Genomic DNA, 25,428 nt, shown 5'->3' with positions numbered 1-25,428 from the left:
AAAAAAAATCGGCCCACATTTGCATAATCACTCCTCAAATCACTGCTTTGGCGTAATCTTATTTAAAAAAAACTTTAGGAGGGGTAAAAAAAATGCAGGCGTTAGTTTACAGTGGTGAAACAAGTTAGGCCACTTCTACTCAGGCCCCTGCCCCCACTAAGTATGTGCACACATTAATGGGCCGGCCAGCAAGACAAAGGGATTGACACCTCTTGCTAAACGGAGGTAATGAGCGCCCACCTGCCTATAGAAAGGCCACTCAGACACCTGCTGGGCCGCTGGCTGTATTCGAACAATAGAGACAGCGCCCAAATGGCCCCCCAGACTGCTCAAAAAAGAGGCCCACAGCAGCACTCGGACACCGGCCCCTCGGGCATTCCCCGAATGCCCGCGTTACCAATCCGACGCTGGCTGTGGTGATCCATGCTAGAACGAGGGTGAGAGACACAGCGGTTTAGAAGCCGTGGCCGAGACACCTATTGTGGAATGCGCTGAGAGACGTGATTCAAGCGTGTCTCTCGCGCTGCTGCCTCGTACGGGATCTCTTGCAGCATCTGGGAACTGGAGCAGGGATGTAGTGGGGCGGACGCCTCCGGATGCTTGTACGGAGGGGCTGTGTCAAGATTAAGGCTGCGGGAGTGCTGGGGAACTCTCTAACAACCAGTTTCCCCTTTTTTTTGTGGATTTTGTCAGTTCCGAAGTCAACGCTGAGCTGCTGAAACTAGTGTGCTTTTGGTGGAGGTATGCTGAGGGAAGGCTGTTGCAGCATTTGAGGAGGAGCTCTTGGTATGTCAAAGGAGGTGGGATACTGGTTGATTGGCTATACCCTATTTCACTTCCTCTTTGAATCTGTTATATTTACATCAAGGTCTCAAAATCTTTTGGGGGTTGTCCATGGACTTTGGAAGGAAGGAGTACCAAGGCATCCCATTAGAGACAAATAGGTGGGGGATAGGGTGCGGAAACTGCCTAACTAGGTTTGCTGCGGCTTGTACCCTTCCCATAAGTCTCCCTATACTCGCCACGATCATAAGGGTTTAATCAACATGAAAATAATTTCTCGAGATCCTACTGTGAAGCCTCGTCTGGCAGCAAACTCGGTAAAAAGCTCGAGAACCAAATGTAAGAGCCCACCCCTCAAAGACATTGAGTTCAGATTATTTAGTGGAGACCCAAAGAAAGATTTTTCCAATAAGTCTGCAGGCCCACTGGGTCCAAGAGGGATTGATATTCAATCAGAACCTGATCTACAGAAGAGATGTGATGCTCTGCAGGTATTTAAGGACTTATCAGCTATGTGGGCTCCATTACCAACAAAGCACTCAGGAGATCTCAATAATGCCTTTGAGTCCCTCCTCAGCTCAGCCAAACCTGCTTCTCTTTTGAACCAGGATACATCTTCACTGACAACACCTGATTTACGGATAGCAGGTGGTGTGAGAAGTTGGCCTGGCATATGCTGTCCACTATTCTAGTGGGCATCTTACCTTGCACTGGTCCAAACGACCCTTATTGATGATTGGTTAAAGACAACCGTTTTTTCTATTTTGGTTTTCTTAATTTTGTATCCCCTGATTTTAAAACATTACCGCCGTGCCCACACACTTGCAGCATAATTGTGCCCTCACCGCGTTTAGAGCGGAGTTTGTTGTCTTCTTCGCTGCCTGCTCGTGGCGCCTGGCCGCCATCTTGGGGGTGGTTATTGTTCAACACGCCACTTGCCTGAGCGCTCTAGCGCTTCTCAGGAGTCCAGGTGAGCCTCTACTTAAGGCGAGCACTTTAGTTGCTCGGCCTTGGGAAAGGTGCTACTACGCGCGCTATGCTGCTGTGAATTTAAGCGTGCGTGCAGCGCTTATTACTATTTTAAAACTACCGCTATTACTATTTTAAAACTACCGTTTTTTCTATTTTGGTTTCCTTAATTTTGTATCCCCTGATTTTAAAACATTACCGCCGTGCCCACACACTTGCAGCATAATTGTGCCCTCACCGCGTTTAGAGCGGAGTTTGTTGTCTTCTTCGCTGCCTGCTCGTGGCGCCTGGCCGCCATCTTGGGGGTGGTTATTGTTCAACGCGCCACTTGCCTGAGCGCTCTAGCGCTTCTCAGGAGTCCAGGTGAGCCTCTACTTAAGGCGAGCACTTTAGTTGCTCGGCCTTGGGAAAGGTGCTACTACGCGCGCTATGCTGCTGTGAATTTAAGCGTGCGTGCAGCGCTTATTACTATTTTAAAACTACCGCTATTACTATTTTAAAACTACCGTTTTTTCTATTTTGGTTTTCTTAATTTTGTATCCCCTGATTTTAAAACATTACCGCCGTGCCCACACACTTGCAGCATAATTGTGCCCTCACCGCGTTTAGAGCGGAGTTTGTTGTCTTCTTCGCTGCCTGCTCGTGGCGCCTGGCCGCCATCTTGGGGGGTGGTTATTGTTCAACGCGCCACTTGCCTGAGCGCTCTAGCGCTTCTCAGGAGTCCAGGTGAGCCTCTACTTAAAGCTCACACCCCTCGCGCAGCGGTGACGCGCAGCGGTAGCGCCTGACTCGCGCCTGAGTCAAGCCAGAGTCTGCCCGTCTGCGCCCGTCCGCGCTGAGGACGCGCGGGGCTCCGCGGTTTTCTCCTGGTAAAATTCCTTTTGGGTGGCAGGATGATCGTATATTCCAGTGTCTTGCTTCGGGCAATTGGGAAGTCTCTCCCACGGTGCACTTTTGCACCGCACCACCCGCTGTGTGGCCCCTATCAGTGTGCCTGTAAGGGATGGTCGCTTGACCTGCCAGTAGGTATTCGAGACTGACACCTCGCCTGCTCCACGGGCACGCATTTGCGCGCCCCTGCCGACTAGGGGTTTTGTCCACGGTCTACGGATACTAAATCTTAACACCAGATCTTTGGTAAAACACCACCTGTCCATTGCAGACCTCATTACGGATGAGCTGCCAGATCTGTTTGTTATCACTGAAACCTGGCTTCAGGACACTGATGCTGCCATAGTCAATCTGGCCTGTCCTTCCGGTTATTCACTTTTTACGTGGAACCATTTGTCTAGAGGTGGAGGTATCGCCTTAGTTATTAAATCTACTTTTGCGTGCACTTGGACGGGTCTGCAGATTGCTGGGTGCGAAAGCGCCCTCTTTAGGATCATCATCAGCCCCCAGTTCTCGTTGTCAGGGATGGTCGTTTATCGCCCCCCAGGCAGTGATGTTGCTTTCAGAGGTGCTTTCCCGGAGGCGGTGAGCACGCTGGCGAGTGGTTGCGCCAATTTTTCTATCTTAGGTGACCTTAACCTCCACTTTGACAAGCAAGAGATTGTGGCTATCAGTGGTTTCTTGGCGGATTTGGAGGCCCTTCAGTTGACCCAACTTGTTTCCCAACCCACACATGTGGCTGGTCACATTTTGGATCCGTTTTTTACCAACTTAACGGATGCCCAAGTTCTGGCTGTTTCTCCTGTGGCGTGGACCGACCACTTTCTGGTGTCCGTCTGGCTACCCCTTCCTGCAACCCCTACTATTCCACCTCCCAAGTGGATTCCTCGGCGCCACTGGAATAAGCTTAGGCTAGAGGACCTACATCACATCATGGCTGAAGAGCCATTAGGCCCTCTGCTTAATGCTACCTCGGGCTATGACCTGTTCTGTAGCTGGATTACTAAGGCGCTTGACGCTCTGGTACCTATCATCTCTAGTAAATCCAGTTCCCGGCAGGCGAGCCCTTGGTATGACAGTGCTCTCCGCGCTTTGAAGGGTTCTTGTAGACGGGCAGAAAGGGAGTGGCGTAAGACGTATGATGCCGTTAAAAAAACTGAGTATTTGGCTTCTGTCAAGCTCTACCATCGAGCCATATGTAGAACCCGTGCGGCGTTCTACGCGACAGAATTCCGTAGCAGCCTCAATCCATCTAAGACCATCTTTAAAACTATCAAAGATCTGATGGCTAAGAGAGCTGCTCCGCAAGTGGACGGTTCCATTTCCCACTGTGAGACTCTAGCCTCTTTTTTCTTGGACAAAGTCAAGAACATCTACCAGTCGTTCCCTAGTACGACGTTGTCCTTGATCCCCCTGAATGGCTCCCGTAGTTGTCCGGCGTTGCACTCTCTCCCCATTCTTTCTGGGGATGAGTTTGTCAAGTGGGCACAACGAGTCAAATCTGGCTCGCCTGCGGATCCTTTAAGATCTGCCCTTTTCAGGGACCCCTCCTTTCGGGGGCGCACGATAGTGTGATCACTGATTAATCTCTCCCTGACCTCAGGTATCGTTCCCACCAAGTGGAAGCAATCGGTGGTTTCCCCGATCCTGAAAAAACCATCTTTGGATCCTCTAAAACCAGAAAACTATTGCCCTATCTCCTTGCTTCCCTGGCCGGCCAAAGTCATGGAGGCCCTCGTCAACCTGGCCCTCGCTGAGCATATGACCCGGGCCAATGTCCTCGATTCCATGCAGAATGGGTTCCGTGCTGGTCACAGCACGGAGACGGCCCTTCTGGCAATGGTAGAACATCTGCGGATTGTGTTGGATGCAGGTCAAACGGCAGCGCTTATTCTATTAGACCTTAGCGCTGCCTTTGACACCGTGTCCCATCGCATCCTTCTACACCGCCTGGAGGGCATCGGCATCTGTGGCTCTGCTCTGCAGTGGTTCCGCTCCTTCCTCAGCGATCGCTCCTTTTGCGTTGCCACCCCTCCTTTTCAGTCCAAATACCATCCGTTGGACCTGGGGGTCCCCCAGGGCTCCTCGCTGAGTCCCACGCTTTTCAATCTCTACGTGCAGCCGCTGGCTGATGTCGCCAGGCAGTGGGGCCTAACCATGGTCTCATATGCCGACGACACGCAGCTAGCGGTTACGATCAGCGGGGATGCCGAACAGGATGCCCCCAGGTTCCGCAATGGGCTGAGAGAGGTGGCCAGCTGGATGAATAACAACTGTCTCCAGCTGAACGCGAAAAAAACTGAGGTGATGATCGATGGAAGAGATGCGGACTGCTGGGGGGACAGTTGGTGGCCGCCTGAGCTGGGGCCGGCCCCCTTACCAGTGTTGGAACTCAGAAACCTGGGAGTGTGGCTTGATCATACTCTCTGCTTTACGACTCACACTAAGAGAGTGGCGGCAGGTTGTTTTGGTGTCCTACGTGGGTTAATGCCGGTGCTCAAATTTTTTGACGCTCCGACAAGACAGCTGGTCATCCAAGCGATGATTATCTCCCGGTTGGATTACGCCAGCTCGCTCCTACTCGGAGCAAACCAAGCGGAGATCCTTCGCCTACAACGGGTACAGAATGCGGCTGCGAGGGCAGTGGTCGGTTTGCCACGGACCTGTCCTACTTCTAATACTTTACGGTCCTTACATTGGCTACCGATCAAAAGCAGAATTCACTTTAAAGCTCTCAGCCTGGCCTTTAAAATCTTAAAAAGGTCGGCACCAGAGATACTTAACAATCTTGTAACTCCCTACGTCCCGACTTGCCCTCTCAGATCTCTTGGCCAATCCCTTGTGGTTGTCCCACGTTTCAGACTCAGCCGGATGGGCGGTCGTTCCTTTCGCGTGAGAGCCGCGATTCTCTGGAACGCTCTTCCTTTAGAAATCCGCCTGTTAGAGGATTTATTAGCATTTCGTGGGCCCTGAAAACCCTTTTGTTTTAATCCCTACCTCCTTCTCTTTTTCTTTTTTTTAGTGTTGTGTTGTGTCCACCATTCCCTGCGCCAGGACGCTCCTTAGCTGGAGCATCTGTGCGCAATAAAAATGACAATAACATAACATAACATAACAACCTTTATTGAAAGCTATCCTAGTGGTAGCTATGGAGAGCCAGTCTTGAAGGAATGTAAAACAGCTTGTTTTACCAGTCTATAATCTCGTGAATGACCAAATGAAAGGAGAACCACACTAGATAGATATATATATATATATATATATATATATATATATATATATATATATATATACATATATAATATATTTTATTCTTTTTTTTCTTTTTTTTTTAATAGTGTTGTATTTTACTATGGCATGTACTTGAAATGTAAACTCTATAGCAGCGCTGGAGACCATAAAGAGAGTGTTCATACTGTGCTCTTCCATTATCGTTTTTTGGTTTAGGATTTGTAATATACTATACAATCTAAACAGGTTACATCAAATGAGAAGGCTTCTAACACAAACATTAACAGACATATGAAAACGCATTGTACTACCCTTCACCAAACGCACACGCAAAACGTTTGATGGAATATGTCCTTTCATTAGTTGGTTATACAGGATGTGGGCCTGGCTGGAGCATCCCTAAAGAACAGATTACAAACCAATGGAAGGGCTGGACTGTGGGGGGTTGTGGAAAGCCTTTATTCACGGATTTGTCAAAGTCCATTGTTCCAGACATACAGTGACCAACATTGCATAATCAGGTATTGTTAACAGTTTATGTGATGACAGTCGGTCCAGTGCGGACAGTTCTTTCGTGAAGCTTGGAAATCTTCTGTGCAATAGTAATGAGAGGCGCCAACATCACCTGTGGATCCTCGTATATTTTTTGAGGATCTTTTTCATAGCTGTCAATGTACAGTCGAACAGTTGCTCCAGCACTGCCAGTACCACTGAGCCTGAAGATGATGCGGGAACCATCAGCGAAGAGTAGCCGTAGGCCCTGGTTTCTTGAAATGCTTCCATCCACAGGGTCACTGTATTAAAAATTGTCTACTTTTTCAACATTGTAAACTTTATCACCAACTGCAAGCTTCTGGCCAACAAAGGAACGATCGAACATTATGGTCTCGAGGTCCTTCATCATTTGATTGGCTCCATCGGCATCCACTTCTTCATAGTCGTATCTGGTGAAGAAGTTTCGCCCATACTTCTGCCAGTGTTCTCTCAGGATATCCTCAATACTTTGTTTGCGGGTAGCAATAATTGACAGCCAAACGAGGACAACCCAGAGCCCGTCTTTTTCACGAATATGATCGGAGCCAGTACCAAAACTTTCCTCTCCACAAAGGGACAATTTGTTTGCATCCATCAAATTTCCGAAGAATTTCCAGCCTGTTGGGGTTTCATACAATGCGATCTTTGTTGCTTTGGCAACACGGTCAAGAGCACCGCTGGTGGGCATGCTCCGCGCGAAGCCCCGGACTCCAGTGTGCTGGAAGTAAGGGATACTGAAGATATTGGCTGCAATGACCGCCACGGAGTCGGAGGGGTTCACGAAGAATCCATTCTTGCCAAGGATCATGTTCCGATCCCCATCCCCGTCAAAGGCCGCTCCGAAGTCATGCTCCCCTGTCTTCATGGTCTCGACGAGGTCCGCGGCATAGGTCAGGTTGGGGTCCGGGTGGTGTCCACTGAAGTCCTCCAAGGGCGTGCAGTTCACAGCGGAGTTTGCTGGCGACCCCAGCTCTTCACACAGGATCTTCTTCACATACGGTCCCATCACTCCGTGCATGGAATCTATGCGGATCTTTAAGCGATTCTGTCCAGAAAGAAGCTCTTTAAGTGCACTGAAGTCGAAGATGTTTCTCAGCATGTTAGCGTATGCTTCCACAGAGTCCACAATTTGAAATGTAAATGGTTTGAACTTGTTTTCCAAATCAAACTGCTGCTTTCCAATTGTGCTAAGGTCCACTTGTAGGTCCAGACAGATGGCATATTCTTCAATAGTTTTGCTAAGCTGGAAGATCTGATCCGTGATTGCTTAAGGAGCAGGGCCTCCATTGGAAGTATTGAACTTAATGCCAAAGTCACCATTGGGTCCACCAGGGTTGTGGCTGGCTGTTAAGATGATGCCACCAATCGCCTTTATTTTTCTAATGATACATGAAACAGCAGGAGTAGAGAGAATCCCATTCTGCCCAATGACCAGGCGACCAATCCCATTGGCGGCCGCAATCTGCACGATGAGCTGGACAGCCTCCTTCATGAAGTAGCGGCCGTCGCCGCCCACCACCAGCACGCCGTCCTGCCGCGCCTCGGGGGCCGTGGTGGAGATGATGCTCTGGATGAAGTTCTCGGCGTAGTGGGCATTGCTCTGGAAGACGGCCACCCTCTTGCGCAGGCTGCTGGTGCCCGGCTTCTGGTCGCTGTACGGCTTGGTCTTGGCGGTGGTGATTTTGGGCATGGTGGGAAGTGGTGCGGCCGCATGGGAGGTGTCCTTGCACATCCACTAGTCTCTTTATGAGGCTAGAGGCCAAAGTACATACAGAAAACCTAATAGCACACAGTAAATTAGCACAATATATGTTGAACCCTAGAGGCTTACCAAACCATATATCAATAAAGTGGTATAAGAACCACGTCTTCGCTAGACACAAGGCCTAGAGCCTGAAGAAGTGCTGGGGCCACAAAGAACCACACAAGGTAGTGACACAGGGGACCCACAGGGGACGCGTGCAGTGTCTGAACACAGCCGCGGATCGCTGTTAACTTCAATGGGGAAAGTCGTTGTTGGAAATTTAAAGAAAAGGGACACTTAGAGGAGGACTTTGAGCAAACCCCTTTAGACTTAAGGGGTTCTAGAGCCAACACCCACAGGAGCAGCGGAGTACTCGAGTTACCTCACCCAGGGAAGACCTGTTCATAGGTGTCTTTTGGTGTCGGGAATCGTCGTTGATTTCAATGGTGATCTGCTTCAAACGGGTTGCTGTTGTCGAAGAGGAAAGTGTCCGGGGTAATCCAAGCCTGGATCAAAGATGAGAGGAACCTGAAAGCAGAGGGGACAGAGTCTGGGTCACTAGCCAGTGACCAGGAGCACGATAGACGGATTCCCCCCGATGTCGGTGATTTCAGGTGAAGAAGGTGAAGCTTGGCTCTTCAGCCACAAGGACCAGGAGGCCTCGACGACGACCAGGATCTGGAATCGAGCTGTCCCACGAAGGATGTGGAGTGCTGCAGTGTCGGTGCCCGGATTGGACCCAACAAGCCTTGGCAACAGCAACCCATGCAGAAAGTTAAGAAATGCTTCGGTGCAGACTAGCAAGATCTGAGGGACTCACCACGCGGTGGGGAGTCAGGGCACGTTTGGAGAAACCAGAGAAGCCCAAGGAAAATTAGAGTTGCCTTCACAGGGACCCACCAGTCCAAGGACCAGAGTTCGCGAAGGAGCCTCGAGCGGACATGCAAGAAGCGGGCTCGCGGAACACTCGTGGAGTGTAGGCCCACAATCTTCAGTGCAGATGGTGCTCGGGGCTTGGGCTACAAGTAACCCAAAGCACAACTTCAAGAGACGTCGAGAAGTCCATGCACTAGCAAATGTGCACAGTGTCCAGGAGTTCAGGTTCCACTTCACTCACGAGGGCTGCGGGTCTCAGCTTTGCTGGTGACTCGGGTCGGCCTCTGATAAGTCTGGAAATCCACCTCTGGTGTTGTGAAGTCTTCGGCGTCCGGCGGGAGCTTCGGAGATGCAGACCGGCAAGATGCATCTTTGGTGCCTGCCAGGCAGGGGAGTCACTCCTTGACCCCAAGGGAGATTCTTCAGACCTCTAGTCTTTAGTAGAGCGTCGAAGTTCCGGGATTTCTGTAGCAGAGTTTCGTCCAGTTGTAATCTAAAGTCCTGTTGCCAGGGGTTCCTTACTTATACCTAAGAAAGGGGTTGGACATACTCTGGGGACCCACCTATTTGAGGGTCTGGAAAGAGGGGTGGCTACACCCATTTCCTTTGTCCAGTTTTGCGCCAGAGCAGGGGCTTGTAGCCCCTGCAACCAGTTTGAACTGGGCTATGCACAGGGACACCAAATATGCCCCCAGTGCAGACTTCAAAGCACTCTGAGAGTGCACCCACCCAGCCCCAGTCCACTAAGGCCTGTCTGGGAGGTGGTTACACCTCCCTGTGACAGGAAACCTATTGTCCAGGCCTCCCCTGCCAGAGTTTCGGTCAGCAGCAGGAGGCCAGACTCGTGTCTGTGGCTGCAGCATCCATTTTGTGATGCCAGGGCTCTTTTAAACTGTTACCGGATGTAAAGTGGCTCGTCACGCGTACCTCTGATAAGAAACTTACTTCAGACCTCTATAAAGTGCTATTAGCCTGGAATACACACATGTATAATACTAGCCGCGCGAGGTGGAAAAGGGACCTGGGCAGAACACTCGCCCACAAAGAATGGGAATGGGAATGGGAATGGGAATGGGAATGGGAATGGGTATATTACAGAGCCCGCCACTCGGCCTACCACATGGGATTGACGGAAACTCTCACTAAACTCGCCACTTATTGGTACTATACCCCCAAAATACTTCACTCTATAGATCCCTCTCAGGACGCCACCTGCTGGCGGGGTTGCGGGGAGGTTGGTACGTTGGTACATTTGCTCTGGGATTGCAGGCACATCCAGAAATAGCGGAGACTCAAATTCTGGACGAAGTAGACACACACTTAGACACGCAAATACCACGCTTTCCGGCTTATGTTCTTTTACGCCTCCCAAATCACGTGACCTTCCCACTCAAATCCCACCGGGCAGGCTCATGGCAATAGCGTTGGGTTTGTCAGAGCAGAATGTCCTAACACATTGGCGCACCTCCCAGACCCGTACCTTCAAAGGCTGACTACACCGGCTATGGTATGTCCTGGGGATGGAGAAGCTGACGTTGACTATGGCGGGGAAGGGCTCCTCGTTTGCAGAGATGTGGCGACCCTTTTTGTCCCTTCTTTCCTCCGAGTTCAGGGAAGTGACCTGCCCAAGGTATCTTCGCCTTTTACGGATATCTGAACCCCAGGGAGACGGGGTGAGGCCAGAGTTTCAAATAAGAGATCCTAACACTGAATGCTTTTCTTTCTTTGGTGGACAAGTGATGGGTGGGGGTGGGGGATGGGGGGTGGGTGGGGGGATGGGGGGAGGGGTAGGGGGGTGGGGGGAGGGGTGGGAGGGTGTTATAAGTTATCCACATAAGTGTTTTGTTCTGTTTTTTCTACACGTTCCTTACTTGCATCGGCCTGTCAATTATGTTTGTAGTAAATCTAACGAGGGCTGTGTCTCAGCCTAACATTGTGGAACGTATTGTTTGTTGATAAAACTCAATAATAGATTTAAACCCTAAAATAAAATGTAATCCTAAACTGTTACCAGGTAGACCGGTGTGTACATGTCTCTCCCTCTAGAAGGGTGGAATTCTACCCCCGCCGCCAGGACTGGCGGGGGGGGGAGGGGGGGTAGGATTCCAAAGTGTTTGACACCAAACACAACATGTTTCCGTGCAGCCATTCCAAAGATAGCATTTACCGCAAGGTTATAATGCACTTAAGAGTATATGGTCTGGCTGCACCACATAACAGCCCCAGGGAATAGATTCCGAAGGCTGCAGAGGGGCCCAACTAATGCATGGGCACCCTCTCACACGCGACCAAGCACCCTGCCTTCAGGATTGATCAGGCCTGCCATAGGGGTGACTTATAGGTCTCTATGTGTAGTGATTTAAGGTAGATATAGGTAACCTATATCTTAGTACGGGGTGCATGCACCTCCTTACCCAGGCTGTATTAGCAATCCTGTGGTGTCATTTTGGAAGGTTTCCCAGGGGTGGCATAATACATGCTGCAGCCCCTGCTAGGCCTCTGGGGTACCTATGCCCTTAGTACCTAGTGTACCATATACTAGGGACTCACAAGGGTACCCCAGTAACCAAACTGGAGTATACCTATAGTACATGCAATCAATTTAGAGAGGAAGCAGCTAGCCTGGGGTCCTGGCTAGCGGGGTCCTGGCTAGCAGGGCCCCAGCTAGACTAAAGTCGAAAAACAGTGAAACACCAGCAAAAAGTGGGGGTAACCATAGTGAGCAGATCCTACTCTCCTACAGATGGTCCCTCAGCGGATCAACAGCACACAGCCTACCGCTTTTCTCAGGCCTGAATATGAAGACCCAGTCCAAGTTAAAAAGCTTTACTACGCCAGAGCCCAATTGAAGCATTGTGACACAGGATATAGGAAGTGACCTCACCCTGGAAGCCTCCTTGTTCACTATGGTGGTTGATGCCACGATCTAAATACCATCTAAGACCCCGCCTCTAGATTCTCCCGTCTTGCAGCCTTCTCCAGCTCCATTAAGCTCCAAGAATGTGGCGGATTCAGAGAATTCCACACAAACGCTCCTCCATCAAATCTTGACAGAATTGAAAAATATGAAACTCTCTCAAGAAGAAGCCCAGAAAAGGACTGAATCACAGCTGAACTGAATTCTATCCCATGTCCAGCAGCTTACATCTCGGGTCATAGAGGTCGAACATCGCATATCTGATCTTGAGGATACCGTTCCTCGGCAATCAGATCAAGTAATTAAACTACAAACTGAATTAGCTAACTTACAAATTAAGGTAGATGATGTGGAAAATCGCACCCAAAGTTTCAATCTACGCATAACAGAGATTCCGGAGGGTCACGAGAATGGACAATCAGTGCCTGAAGTAATTTCGAACCACATTACCAAATATGTCTGCCCAGAGGCTATAGCTCAGAAGACGGACCTTACGATCTTACGTGTGCACCACGCACCAGCTGTTCGATATCCATATGCTAACTTTCCTAGAACGATTATTGTGAACTTCTGAGATTTTCGAATTAAGAAAAAGATTTTGTCATGTGCAATTCGCAACAAAGGGTATCAGATAAGTGATGACTTTTCCTTTAAAAACTTTTCAGACATGTCTGCCTTGTCTGCCAAGCGAAGAAAGGAATTTAGAGGTATGCTGAATTATTTTGAAGAAGTAGGAGCCCCAGCTGGGATAGTCCAACAATCTAAATTGTTCCTTCATAAGGGTGAAGCTCATATTTATCTGACAGTTGAAGCAGCGTAAAAATTCCTTCGCTCCCTACAACATCCGGGGCCGGGCGGGACAAATGAATCATAGATTGAAATTGAACAGCTGTTTCGCGATGAGACTAGTTCATTTTTTTTCCTTCTTTTTTCTTAGACCAACGGCCACTGGCTCTCCACCTTGGGTGCCATGTCACAGCATCCCAACATGGGGAGGGGGATGGGGAGAGGGCACATAGGGTAGGGGGAAGGGCGGTAGGGTCACCAGAGTGTAGGGGGCGATCACCCAGGGAGCCCCTGATGAGGGAGGCGCTGACTACAAGCGGGTCTTTGGGGGGGGGGGGGGTAAAGGGTCCACGGAGGGTAGGTGAGAGTGAAGGGGCATAGGGTCACGGGGATGGGGGGGTGAAAAAAACAATATGTAGTGGAACTTGGGCAGTAATATAAGAGATCGAAATAATTTATTTTTTCTTCATATTTTATCCAAATGTCAGCTAGACCATTAAAGGGTATTTTCTGTAATGTAAATGGATTTAATGATAGACTGAAGCAGTGTTCAATGTTGGCTTGGTTTAAGGCTCTACAAGCTGATTTAATTTTCCTCCAAGAAACACACTATTAGGAAGGGTTGTCAAGGGATTAAACTCCTGCTTTTGTCCAACATGAATTTTATGTTTCCTCGAATGCAGCAGTTAGGGGGTTAGCCATATTAGCGAGTAAAAAAGCACAGCGTGATATCATAATGGTCCAAAGGGACAATAGCGCCAGGTGGCTCTGTATCCAAATGAGTATCTTTAATAAATTATTTAACTTTGTAAGTTTATATGTCCTTATTGAAGACTCACTGAGACGTTACAGTCTTTATATGATTTTGCTATGGCGCAAACAGGGTCAGTAGTGATTAAGGGGGATTTTATTTATTAATTGATCCAGCTATTGACAACGCCCTAGGACCTCAGAAAATGCAGACCAAACATAAATCGATCAGGGTTTGTCAGAATCTAATACGGGATTTTTTGCTCGTGGATAGCTGGAGAGATGAATTTCCCCCTGAGAAGAGGTTCACTTGTCATTCAAAGAGATATCATTCCTCATCGCGAATTTATTTTTTTCTCATTTCCCATGCGCTTTAAAAAAGAAATCTGAGATCATCGAAAATACTTTTTCTGACCGAGGTCTCATATCAGTGCAATTTCAAATTCAAACTCAAGCGCAAATTGAGCTTAGATGGTCATTTGATAAGTCTCACCTAGTCGATGAGCAATGGGTGGTCGGCATGCGCTTCTCATCAGAGAGTTTTTGAAACATAATGTGGATACAGCTTCCCTATTTGCAGTATGGGGGCCTCTTTGTGAGAAGTTGGCCAGATATGTGATGTCCACTATTCTAGTGGGCACCATGTATCAGTCCAAGCAACCCTTATGGAGATGGTTGTAAAGTCAACCTTATAGACCAGCTATCCTAGTGGTAGCATGGACAAAGCAGCCTTATGCTAAAACTTCAGAGAGCATGTGAAGCCAGCTGTTTTACCATATGTAACCCCTTGAATACCAAATGAAAGGACACCACACAGGTTATATATAAAATATATATGTATTTATTATAAACACAACCCCTCTGAACTCTTTATGAGGTCAGAGGCTAAAGCACATAATAATAAACTTAATTATCATACAGTAAGTTGCACAATATACAGCAGGGCCCTAGGGGCACGTAAAACCATATACTAAAATAGTGGTATAAGAACCACGTCACGGACAAAGCATAGGCCTAGGGCCTAGGGAATTGGTGGGGCTACATTGTACTAACAAGAGTTAGGGAGCAGGAGGCCCACAGGAGGCGCGTGCAGTGTCTTTACACACACGCGAGTTACCATAGAGTTAGAATGGGAACAAAAGAATTACAAACTAGTTCTTTTAGGACACTTCCGGATGGACTAGGAGAAAGCTACTTAAAACTTAGACACTAGGATAGTCAATACCCACAGGAGCACCGAAGTACTCGCGTTACCTCACCCACAGGAGCCGGGTGCATAGGTGTCAAAGTGTGTCGGGTTTCGTCGCTGATTCCTATGGAGACCTGTAAAAAGATGCTGCAGGCGACCAAGAGAGAAGTGTCCAGTTGGATCCAAGGGTGGATCGAGGATAAAGAGTACCTGAAAGCAGAGGGGACAGAGTCTGGGTCACTAGCCAGTGACCAGGAAGGAACCAGGAAGGAACCAAGCGATGTCGCGAAGCAATCAGGTGATGTCGTGAAGCTTGACTCTGCAGCCACGTGGACCAGGAGGCGTCAACGACGACCAGGAGCTGGATACGGACTGTCCCACGAAGGCTCTCACTGTTGGCGGTGTTGGCTTCCGGATTGGAGTCAACAGGCCTTGGCAAATGCAACCCACGCAGGAATCGAATATTCGCTTAGGTTTATACCAGCAAGGTCTATGGGGCTTCTCCTTTGCAGGGAAGCAGAGGCCCACCTGGAGCAACCAGGCAGGCGGTGTAGATTCAAAGGTTTGTCGTCACAGAGGCCACTAGCCAACGGGCAAGTGACCGGACAAACGCGTCGAGCAGGAAAATGCAGAAGGGCCCCACGCAGAACTCGTGGAGTGTGGAAGGCTGGTCTTCGGTGCAGTTGATGCTCGGGGCTGGGGCTTCTCAATCCCTAATGCACAACTTCAAGGGTGCCTCAGAAGCTGCACAAGTAGCAAGGAGCAGGCTTTTCAAGATGGCCGGTCCCACGTCTCTTGTCGCCTCCACGGGTCTCAGCTTTGCAGGGACTGTGGATCGGGGTCAGAGAAGTCTGGAAGTCTGGCTCTCGTCGGACTCTGTGCTCGGGTTCCGGCAGGAGCGTCGACAGAGTAAACCGCTGATCGCTGGATGGTGCCTGTTTGTACAGGGTGGTCACTCTGACCACAAGGAAGATTCTTCAGTCGTCTTCTGTGAAGGAGATCGTCGAAGGTCCAGAGTTTCGTTTCAAGTTTCAGTTCAGGATAAATCTAAAGTCTCTAGACTCAGCTCCTACCTATATACTAATCTGAGGGGCTGGATTACCTGCTAGGTCCCTCCTATGGGTGGGACCAGGGAAGGGGGTGGTTACACCCCTTTCCCTTTGTCCAGTTTCGCGCCAGAGCTGGGGCTGGAGTGCCCCAGCAAGTGGTTTGAACCGGGCTGTGCATGGGACACCTTATGTGTCCCAGGCAGTGTCTCATTTCATTCAACCCTCCCTGCCCCAATACACTATGGCCTGTCTGGGGTGGTGATAGCATCTCCCAAGACAGGAAACCTATTGTCCAAGCCTCCCTCGCTGGAAGGACTCCAGGCAGCAGGAGGTCAGACTTGTGTCTGTGGCAGCAGCATCCATTTTGTGATGCTGAGGCTCTGGTTAACTTTAACCGGGATTAACAGGAACAACATGTCTTCTCCCTCTAGAAGGGTGGAATGCGACGGGGGTAGCATTCCACCCTTCTAGAGGGAGAAGACATGTTGTTCCTGTTAATCCCGGTTATAGTTAACTAGAGCCTCAGCATCACAAAATGGATGCTGCTGCCACAGACACAAGTCTGACCCCCTGCTGCTGGGAGTCCTTCCAGCGAGGGAGGCTTGGACAATAGGTTTCCTGTCTTGGGAGGTGCTAGCACCACCCCAGACAGGCCTTAGAGTATTGGGGCAGGGAGGGTTGAATGAAATGAGACACTGCCTGGGGCACACAAGGTGTCCCATGCATAGCCCGGTTCAAACCAGTTGCTGGGGCAGTCCAGCCCCAGCTCTGGCACGAAACTGGACAAAGGGAAAGGGGTGTAACCACCCCCTTCCCTGGCCCACCCATAGGAGGGACCTAGCAGGTAATCCAGCCCCTCAGATTAGTATATAGGTAGGAGCTGAGTCTAGAGACTTTAGATTAATCCTGAACTGAAACTTGAAACGAAACTCTGGACCTTCGACGATCTCCTTCACAGAAGACGACTGAAGAATCTCCCTTGTGGTCAAGGAGTGGCCACCCTGTACAAACAGGCACCGTCCAGCGATCAGCGGTTTTCTTTGTCGGCGCTCCTGCCGGAACCCAGTGCACAGAGTCCGACGAGAGCCAGACTTCTCTGACCCCGATCCACAGTCCCTGTAAAGCTGAGACCCGTGGAGGCGACGAGAGACGTGGGACCGGCCATCTTGAAAAGCCTGCTCCTTGCTACTAGTGCAGCTTCTGAGGCACCCTCGAAGTTGTGCATTGGGGATTGAGAAGTCTCAGCCCCGAGCATCAACTACACCGAAGATCAGCCCTCCACACTCCACGAGTTCTGCGTTGGGCCCTTCTGCATTTTCCTGCTCGACGCGTCTGTCCGGTCTTTTGCCCTTTGGCTAGTGGCCTCTGTGACGACGAACCTTTAAATCTACACCACCTGCCTGGTTGCTCCAGGTGGGCCCCTGATTCCCTGCAAAGGAGAAGCACCATAGACCTTGCTGGTCTAAACCTAAGCAAATATTCGATTCCTGCATGGGTTGCATTTGCCAAGGCCTGTTGACTCCAATCCGGAAGCTGACGCCGCCAACAGCGGGATCCTTCGTGGGACAGTCCGTATCCAGCTCCTGGTCGTCGTCGATGCCTCCTGGTCCACGTGGCTGCAGAGTAAAGCTTCACGACATCACCTGATTGCTTCGCGACATCGCCTGGTTCCTTCCTGGTCACTGGCTAGTGACCCAGACTCTGTCCCCTCTGCTTTCAGGTACTCTTCATCCTCGATCCTGCCTTGGATCCAACCGGACACTTCTCTCCTGGTCACCTGCAGCATCTTTTTACAGGTCTCCATAGGAATCATCAACGAAACCCGACACACTTTGACACCTATGCACCCGGCTTCTGTGGGTGAGGTAACGCGAGTACTTAGGTGCTCCTGTGGGTATTGACTATCCTAGTGTCTAAGTTTTAAGTAGCTTTCTCCTAGTCCATCCGGAAGTGTCCTAAAATAACTAGTTTGTAATTCTTTTGTTCCCATTCTAACTCTATGGTAACTCGCGTGTGTGTGTGTAAAGACACTGCACGCGCCTCCCGTGGGCTCCTGCTCCCTAACTCTTGTTAGTACAGCGTAGCCCCACCGATGCCCTAGGCCTATCCTTTGTCCGTGACGTGGTTCTTATAGCACTATTTTAGTATATGGTTTTACGTGCCCCTAGGGCCCTGCTGTATATTGTGCAACTTACTGTATGATAATTAAGTTTCTTATTATGTGCTTTAGCCTCTGACCTCATAAAGAGAGGGGATGTGTTTATAATAAATACATATATATTTTATATATAACCTGTGTGGTGTCCTTTCATTTGGTATTCAAGGGGTTACATATGGTAAAACAGCTGGCTTCACATGCTCTCTGAAGTTTTAGCCTAAGACTGCTTTGTCCATGCTACCACTAGGATAGCTGGTTGTGAAAAGTTGGCCTGGTATATGATGTCCACAATTCTGTGGGCACCTTGTATCAGTCCAAACAATCCCTTATGGTGGTGGTTGTAAGTCAACCTTATAGACAAGCTATCCTAAGGGTAGCATGGACTAAGCAGCCTTAAAGGCTTAACTCAAGAGGGCATGTGAAGCCAGCTGTTTTACCATATGCAATCCTGTAATATCAAATGAAAGAACACCACACAAGTTATATAGTATAAAAATATATGTATTTATTCTCAGAATAATCCCCAATACTCTTTATGAGTAATGAAGCACAAGCGTTTAAACAAAAGCACAATATAACATATGAAAGTTGCACAATTATGGATGAGGCCGGTGGCCACTCAAACCATATATCAAAAAAGTGGTATAAGAATCACTAATCGATCAGTGGTAAGGCCTAGGGCCTTGGGAATCGCTGGGACTACACTGGACTAACAGCAGTTAGGACGGGAGTAGCCCGCGGGATTCGGGTGCAGCGCTGAAAGCGCACGCATGCACCAATGCAAAGTCAATGGTGCGTAAAAGTTATCGAGTTACAGTTTTAAGAGTCTTCCGACTGGACTAGAAGGACAAAACTTTAGACTTAGACACTAGAGGTGTAAACCACTACAGGAGCACCAGCGTTCAAGAGTTACCTCACCCACAGGAAGCGGGTGCACAGGTGCAAAAGCGTGTCGGGTTCCGTCGCGAAGATCTAGGGTGCCTGGAGATGAAGATGCTGCAGGCGTCCAGAAGAGAAGTGTCCGGTGTGATCCAAGGGTGGATCGAAGATATAGAGTACCTGAAAGCAGAGGGGACAGAGTCTGGGTCACTAGCCAGTGACCAGGATGGAACCAGGAAGGAACCAGGCGATGTTGGGCACAATCAGGTGCTTGTCGTGAAGATTGTCTCCGCTGCCACGTGGACTTCGGGTCACCGAGGATGTCCAGGAGTGGTTTACGAGCTGTCCCACAAAGGCTCTCGCGGTCGGCGGTGTCGGCTTCCGGATCGGCGTTAACAAGCCTTGGCAAGGGCAACCCACGCAGGACTCGAAGATCGCTTCTTGACCGGACCATGAAGGTCAGATCAAGTGCTCCTTTTCAGGGGAGCGAGGGCCAGTCTGGAGCAACCAGACTAGCAGAGCAAATTCAAAGGTTCGTCGGTACTGGGGCCGCTAGCCAACGGGCAAGCGACCGGACCAACGCGTCGAGCAGGAAAATGCAAAAGGGCCCCACACAGCACTCAGTGAGTGTGGAGGGGTGAGCTTCGGTGCAAAAGCTGCTCGGGCCGGGAGCTTCTCACGCTCCAATGCACAGCTTCGAGGGAGCCTCGGAAGCTGCACGGTCAGCACTTCGTTGTTTTTCCAAGATGGCCGGCCCCATGCTTCAGGTCGCCTCCATGGGTCTCAGCTTTGCTGTGGCTGTGGATCGGGCTGTTGGAAGGCAGGAACGCTGGCTCTTGTCGATCTCTGTCACTCGAGTTCCGGCGGGAACTGCAACAAAGCAAACGGTGAATCGCTGGATGGTGCCTGTTTGCACAGGGTGGTCACTCCTTGACCACAAGGGAGATTCTTCAGTCTTCTACGTCGAGTAGGATGTCGAAGGGTCCAGAGTTACGTTTCATATGTTTCATTCAGGATAATCTGATGTGCATCTGCACAGCTCCTACCTTTATTCCAAATCAAGGGGCTTGATTACCTGCTAGGTCCCTCATATGGGTGGGACCCAGGAAGGGGGTGGTTACACCCCTTTCCCTTTGTCCAGTTTCGCACCAGGACTGGGGCTGGAGTGCCCCAGAACCGGTTTGACTGGATTTTGCCTGGGACACCTTGTGCGCCCCAGGCAGTGTCTAGTTTCTTTCAGCCCTCCCTGCTCCAATCCACTATCTCCTGTCTGGGGTGGTGTAGCACCTCCCTGTGACAGGAAACCCTTTGTCCAGGCCTCCCCTGCCAAGTTTCGGTCAGCAGCAGAAGGTCAGACTTGTGTCGGGGCAGCAGCATCCATTTTGTGATGCTGAGGCTCTGGTTAGGATTAACCGCGTTTAAAGCAAAGTAACATGTCTTCTCCCTCTAGAAGGGTGGAATGCTACCCCCGTCGCCAGAACTGGCGAGGGGTAGTATTCCAAAGTGTATGACACCAAACACGACATGTTTTGATAAAGCCAAACCAAAGTTAGCAATAACCGCGAGGATTATAATGCACTTAAGAGTATATGGTATGGCAGTATCACTGGAACAGCAGTAAGGAAATGGTTCCGACCACTGCAGACAGGCTTAGCTCATACTAGAGCACCATCTCACATAAAACCAAGCACTATGCCTCCAGGATTGTTAAGGCCTGCCATAGGTGTGACTGATAGGTATGTATGTGTCCAGATATAGGTATACTATATCTAAGCAAGGGGTGATTACACCACCTTGCCCCAGCTGAGGGATCAGCCAGTTGTGTCGATTTAAGTATCAGCCAGGGGTGGCAAAAGATATGCTGCAGCCCCTGGTAGGCCTTGGATGCACCTATGCCCTGAGCACCTATAGTGCATGATACAGGGGCTGACAAGGTGTCCAGTACCAAATTGGTGATGTACCTAGGGTACATGGAGTCCATTTAAAGAGAGAGCAGATAGTCTGGGACCCTGATTAGCAGGATCCCAGGCCAACTAAGTCGAAAACCAGCTAAACACTAGGCAAAAAAATCTGGGGTAACCATAGTCCGGTATCTACCCTCCTACACTGGTCTATAAGTTTGACTTTACAACCATCACCATAAGGGTTGTTTGGACTGATACAGGGTGCCCACTAGAATAGTGGACATCACATATCAGGCCAACTTCTCACATTGGTGTGCAGCGGTTGGGATAAGAGCTTGCTGTTGTTTTACCAATTGTAATCTTGAGATATCATTTGAAAGATCACATTAGGTACCTATAAGTACATATAAACAAGACTTATAATACTTAAGTTCTACTGAACTTAGTTGTTTTAGACCAAAGGGCCTAGCACACCCGAACTACAACTCCTAGAGAGGTTTAGTAGGAAACACTTAGTGTAGGTAGGTGCACACACCACACCTCACTAAATCATGTCTCTGAGAGTAGAACCAAGTGGGTCTCTCCCAGTGGAGGTTGATCCTATAAGGATACCTTCCAGATATGATACTCTAACTTTCCAAGAGTTAAGGCACTTGTGCACCTCTAGAAGGTTAAAACAGGGTTCCAACCCTACCCTCGGACACCTGATTGAGCTCATGGAGGAACATGATGCTCTGAAGGCATCTAGCAGAGGTCTGTCAGCTAATGGAAATGAGGTACTACCTCAACAGAAAATGCCCCTGACCCTACTGTCATAGATGATGATGAGGTTGTAGAGGAGGAAGATTCTGAGGAAGAGGTAGGCAGCCAGGTTGTAGTTAGGAGGCTTAGCCAGGCTAACCTAAGCCTATTTGGAGCTGAGAATGGGACAGCCCCATTCAGGCCTACAAGTGGACTTAGCCAGAGGTATAGGAGGGAAAGATCCCACTCCAGGGAGTCTCTCCGCTCCAATGTTTCAAGGGGTTCTCAGAGGGGAATGACTTCTCCTCAGAGGAGAGAACACCAGGCTAGGATGAGGGAAGTCCAACTCAGGATTGAGAGGGAAGAACTTGCCATATCCAAGGCAAAACTTGCTCTTGCAAGAGAGCAAAAGTTAAGTGGACTAGAGTCCACTGGTGGCAGCAATATCCCTAAGGATAAAGACAGGTCCTATGACAATAGACACCTAAGATTGTGCCCCCCTACAAAGTTGGGGATGATATCCACAAATGGATAACTGCTTTGGAGAGGGCCTGCAAAGTACAGCAGGTCCCCAAAGTCAGTGGGCAGCAATCTTGTGGCTCTCCTTTGCAGAAAAAGGAAGAGACAAGCTCCTCACAGTTAGTGATGATGATGCTAACAATTACACTGTCCTGAAGAGTGCTCTAATTGATGGGTTTGGCCTAACCACTGAACAGTACAGGTTGATGTTCAGAGATACCCAGAAGACACAGACTCAGGACTGGACTGATTTTGTTGATTGTGCCACTAAGGCTCTGGAAGGCTGGTTGCTGGGAAGTAAGGTTACAGACTATGAAGGATTGTACAATTTGATCATGAGAGAGCAAATACTTAACAATTGTCAGAATCAGTTGTTGCACCAACACCTGATTGACTCAGATCTGACCTCTCCCCAAGAATTGGGAAAGAAGGCAGACAAGTGGGTCAGAACCAGGGTTAAGCAGAAAACCCAGAACCAAGGTGGTGATCAGAAAAAGGCAGACCAAAAAGGTGGGGATCAGAAACAAAAAGACCAGAAGTCTTCTTCAGGCCCCCAACAAACATCTAATGAGGGGGGGTCCCAAAATTCCAAGAAAAGGAAGAAAGATGGCCAAAAGAATCCTTGGTGTAACTTTTGTAAATCTGCCTCTCACTGGTTCAGTGAGTGCACCAAGAAAGGGACAGCCCCTACCACTGTAGCCCCTAAGGCACTTGAACCCCCTAGTACAGTTAACAGTGATAGTTCCCAACCCAAGGCTATAGTGGGGTTAACCATGGGTACTGAGGTGAATTCTGGCCTAGTCATGGTTCCAACTCAGGCTGATTTTGTCTGTAATGTGGACATGGCTATGTCTTCTACTGTGAGTACCAGTACCCTGGGCACATACAGGCAAACACCTTTGATTAATGACAAAGTGGCTCAGGCCTACTGAGACATATGTGCCAGTGTCACCATGGTCATTTTATTTATAACAAGGGCACCCAAACAATGGCTGATGACCATGGGGAAGTATGCTCTGAAAAAACAATGGTCCTTAGCTTATCAGAATCAGCAAGAACACAATAATATAGGCCATAATAGGAGACTATATTTGCCTCTGCCCAGCCGGGCAGGGTATTTATTTCAAAAGATAAGAATGTGATACCTGGTTAGAAGGCACAATCCTGTACCAAACTTTGAGACAAACAAACAACATATAAGGGAAGAGGTTACACAGGCAAATTTGAGCAATGTTTGGCCACTTTTAACTCAGTGATAAAATCTCAAGTATTGCCAAAAACGCTAGACGCAGCAAGTTAAAACACAATGGTTAGGCTGTGAAAGCGTTAACAACAGTCGACGTTTCGATCCCTTTTTGCTCTAATTGGTTGGGATCATCCTCAGGACTAAGGTTTTGACAGCATTTGCCTGCCTGAATTACTTTTGAATCCGCCTGTTTTTAGGAGGAAAAAAGGAGAAGAAGAAAAGAAAAGGGGGCCAAGGGCCGGATTACTCATTGTTTCTTCACCGTTTGAACATGTCCATTATTTCGCACATTTTCACTTTTACTCGGATTCGACTTATAGTGTTTTAGTGACTGAAGTGGAAAATACAACGGGCATACATGGGTGGGTACACGCGTGGATATTGATTTAGTGACCCTTAAGTTAGAACCGCAAACAGAGACATTAATTGAAAATTGAGCGGCCAAACCTTGTCCTCATTGGTTATCACGTATTAATGTACTCACAACATGAACGACGGGACATTTAACCTCTATTTGAACCATCGGGTGTACAGTCGTTCGTGATCATTCAAACCATGCATCGCGGTGGTGGACGGAGGATATCGCTTACCCCGAATTGAATTAGTTAAAATGAGACCGGGGGGTCACATCTTGCCATCTGCACCGATGGCTGGAGGGGTGAGAGACCTGGGGGTGAGGAGGTTTTTGTTTAGGAACATAAAGGGCACCATGACTGTGTGCAAGGCGATTGATTAGGGGCGGTTTACCTCTGGGCTATTTGCAGGTAGTCGAAGTCCAGGCAGTGTGAATCCGCTCTGAGGTCCGGATTACTTCTGGGGAGAGGGAGTGGGTTCAGTAATGAGTCGAGCACTAAATTGAAAGTTACTATAGAACTATATTGCACTTGTAGAAACTGTCTCCTTCAAAAAATGATATAAGTATGTAACAGCTCTGGCAAGAGTGTATGTAAAGTAACCTGTTACCTATGGCAACTCTATTTAACTCACCACTGTTCTTATCAGCTTGCAAATGTTATTATGATTTGAAATGTTATGTTATCTGAACACCAGTGATCACGTACGTCGCCAGCACAAATACACTTTTCAATTTATGAGCACTAATAATGAACCTCACGCAATTTCCAACTATACAATTGTTAGTCCATCATTTATGTCCCGACTCAGGTTCTGCACGTTACTGAACCCATTCCCATCTCCAAGATGGCCGACACCAATCGTCAGTCCTCTTTCTATAGCCATTTCCCTCAAACACAGTGTACGTCTACCAGTGAAGCACGATCGCATTCACTGCCCTCACAAGCAGCAGACGGATTGGACATTGTATCCAAGTCTACAGACTCCCGATTCCACGGAGCCTCCGGCTCTTCGAGGTAAGACCTCCCCTTTCCGGCATACTCGCGTTCACCCGCTCAGACCGAATCCTTTAATTCTAACTGGAGACTGACCCTCCCGTTTTTTTCCCCACCGGTTTTAGATAAATATCCGATGAACCGTTCTGGACCTCGGCTATCCCCACTATTGTGATGCAAAGGACTCTCCGAGGTAAGCGTGTTCAGAGTTTTATAATCCACTCCCTCTCGGAACCCTTTGGTTCCCATGAGTGCAACTTACTGTCGTTACTGCTCGACTCATTACTGAACCTACTCCATCTCCCCAGAAGTAATCCGGACCTCAGAGCAGATTCACACTGCCTGGACTTCCACTACCTGCAAATAGCCCAGAGGTAAACCGCCCCTAATCAATCGGCTTGCACACAGTCATGGTGCCCTTTATGTTCCTAAACAAAAACCTCCTCACCCCCAGGTCTCTCACCCCTCCAGCCATCGGTGCAGATGGCAAGACGTGACCCTCCGGTCTCATTTTAACTAATTCAATTTGGGGTAAGCGATATCCTCCGTCCACCACCGTGATGCATGGTTTGAATGATCACGAACGACTGTACACCCGATGGTTCAAATAGAGGTTAAATGTCCCGTCGTTCATGTTGTGAGTACATTAATACGTGATAACCAATGAGGACAAGTTTGGCCGCTCAATTTTCAATTAATGTCTCTGTTTGCGGTTCTAACTTACGGGTCACTAAATCAATATCCACGCGTGTACCCACCCATGTATGCCCGTTGTATTTTCCAATTCCAGTCACTAAAACACTATAAGTCGAATCCGAGTAAAAGTGAAAATGTGCGAAATAATGGACATGTTCAAACGGTGAAGAAACAATGAGTAATCCAGCCCTTGGCCCCCTTTTCTTTTCTTCTCCTT

General features: G+C 48.9%; 1 protein-coding gene and 1 pseudogene across 2 annotated transcripts in view; one reads left to right on the top strand and one right to left on the bottom strand.

The window, feature by feature from the left end:
- Positions 1-25,428, top strand: part of ERCC3 (ERCC excision repair 3, TFIIH core complex helicase subunit) — a 2,074,468-nt gene that overhangs the window by 1,586,346 nt on the left and 462,694 nt on the right. The window lies entirely within an intron of this gene.
- Positions 5,974-8,131, bottom strand: LOC144818697 (phosphoglucomutase-1 pseudogene; annotated as a pseudogene).

The sequence above is a fragment of the Lissotriton helveticus genome, chromosome 2_1, assembly GCF_964261635.1.
Source record: "Lissotriton helveticus chromosome 2_1, aLisHel1.1, whole genome shotgun sequence".
Taxonomy (NCBI): domain Eukaryota; kingdom Metazoa; phylum Chordata; class Amphibia; order Caudata; family Salamandridae; genus Lissotriton; species Lissotriton helveticus.
The sequence above is the reverse complement of the archived record's forward strand: the minus strand, read 5'-3'. Positions and strand labels throughout refer to the sequence as shown.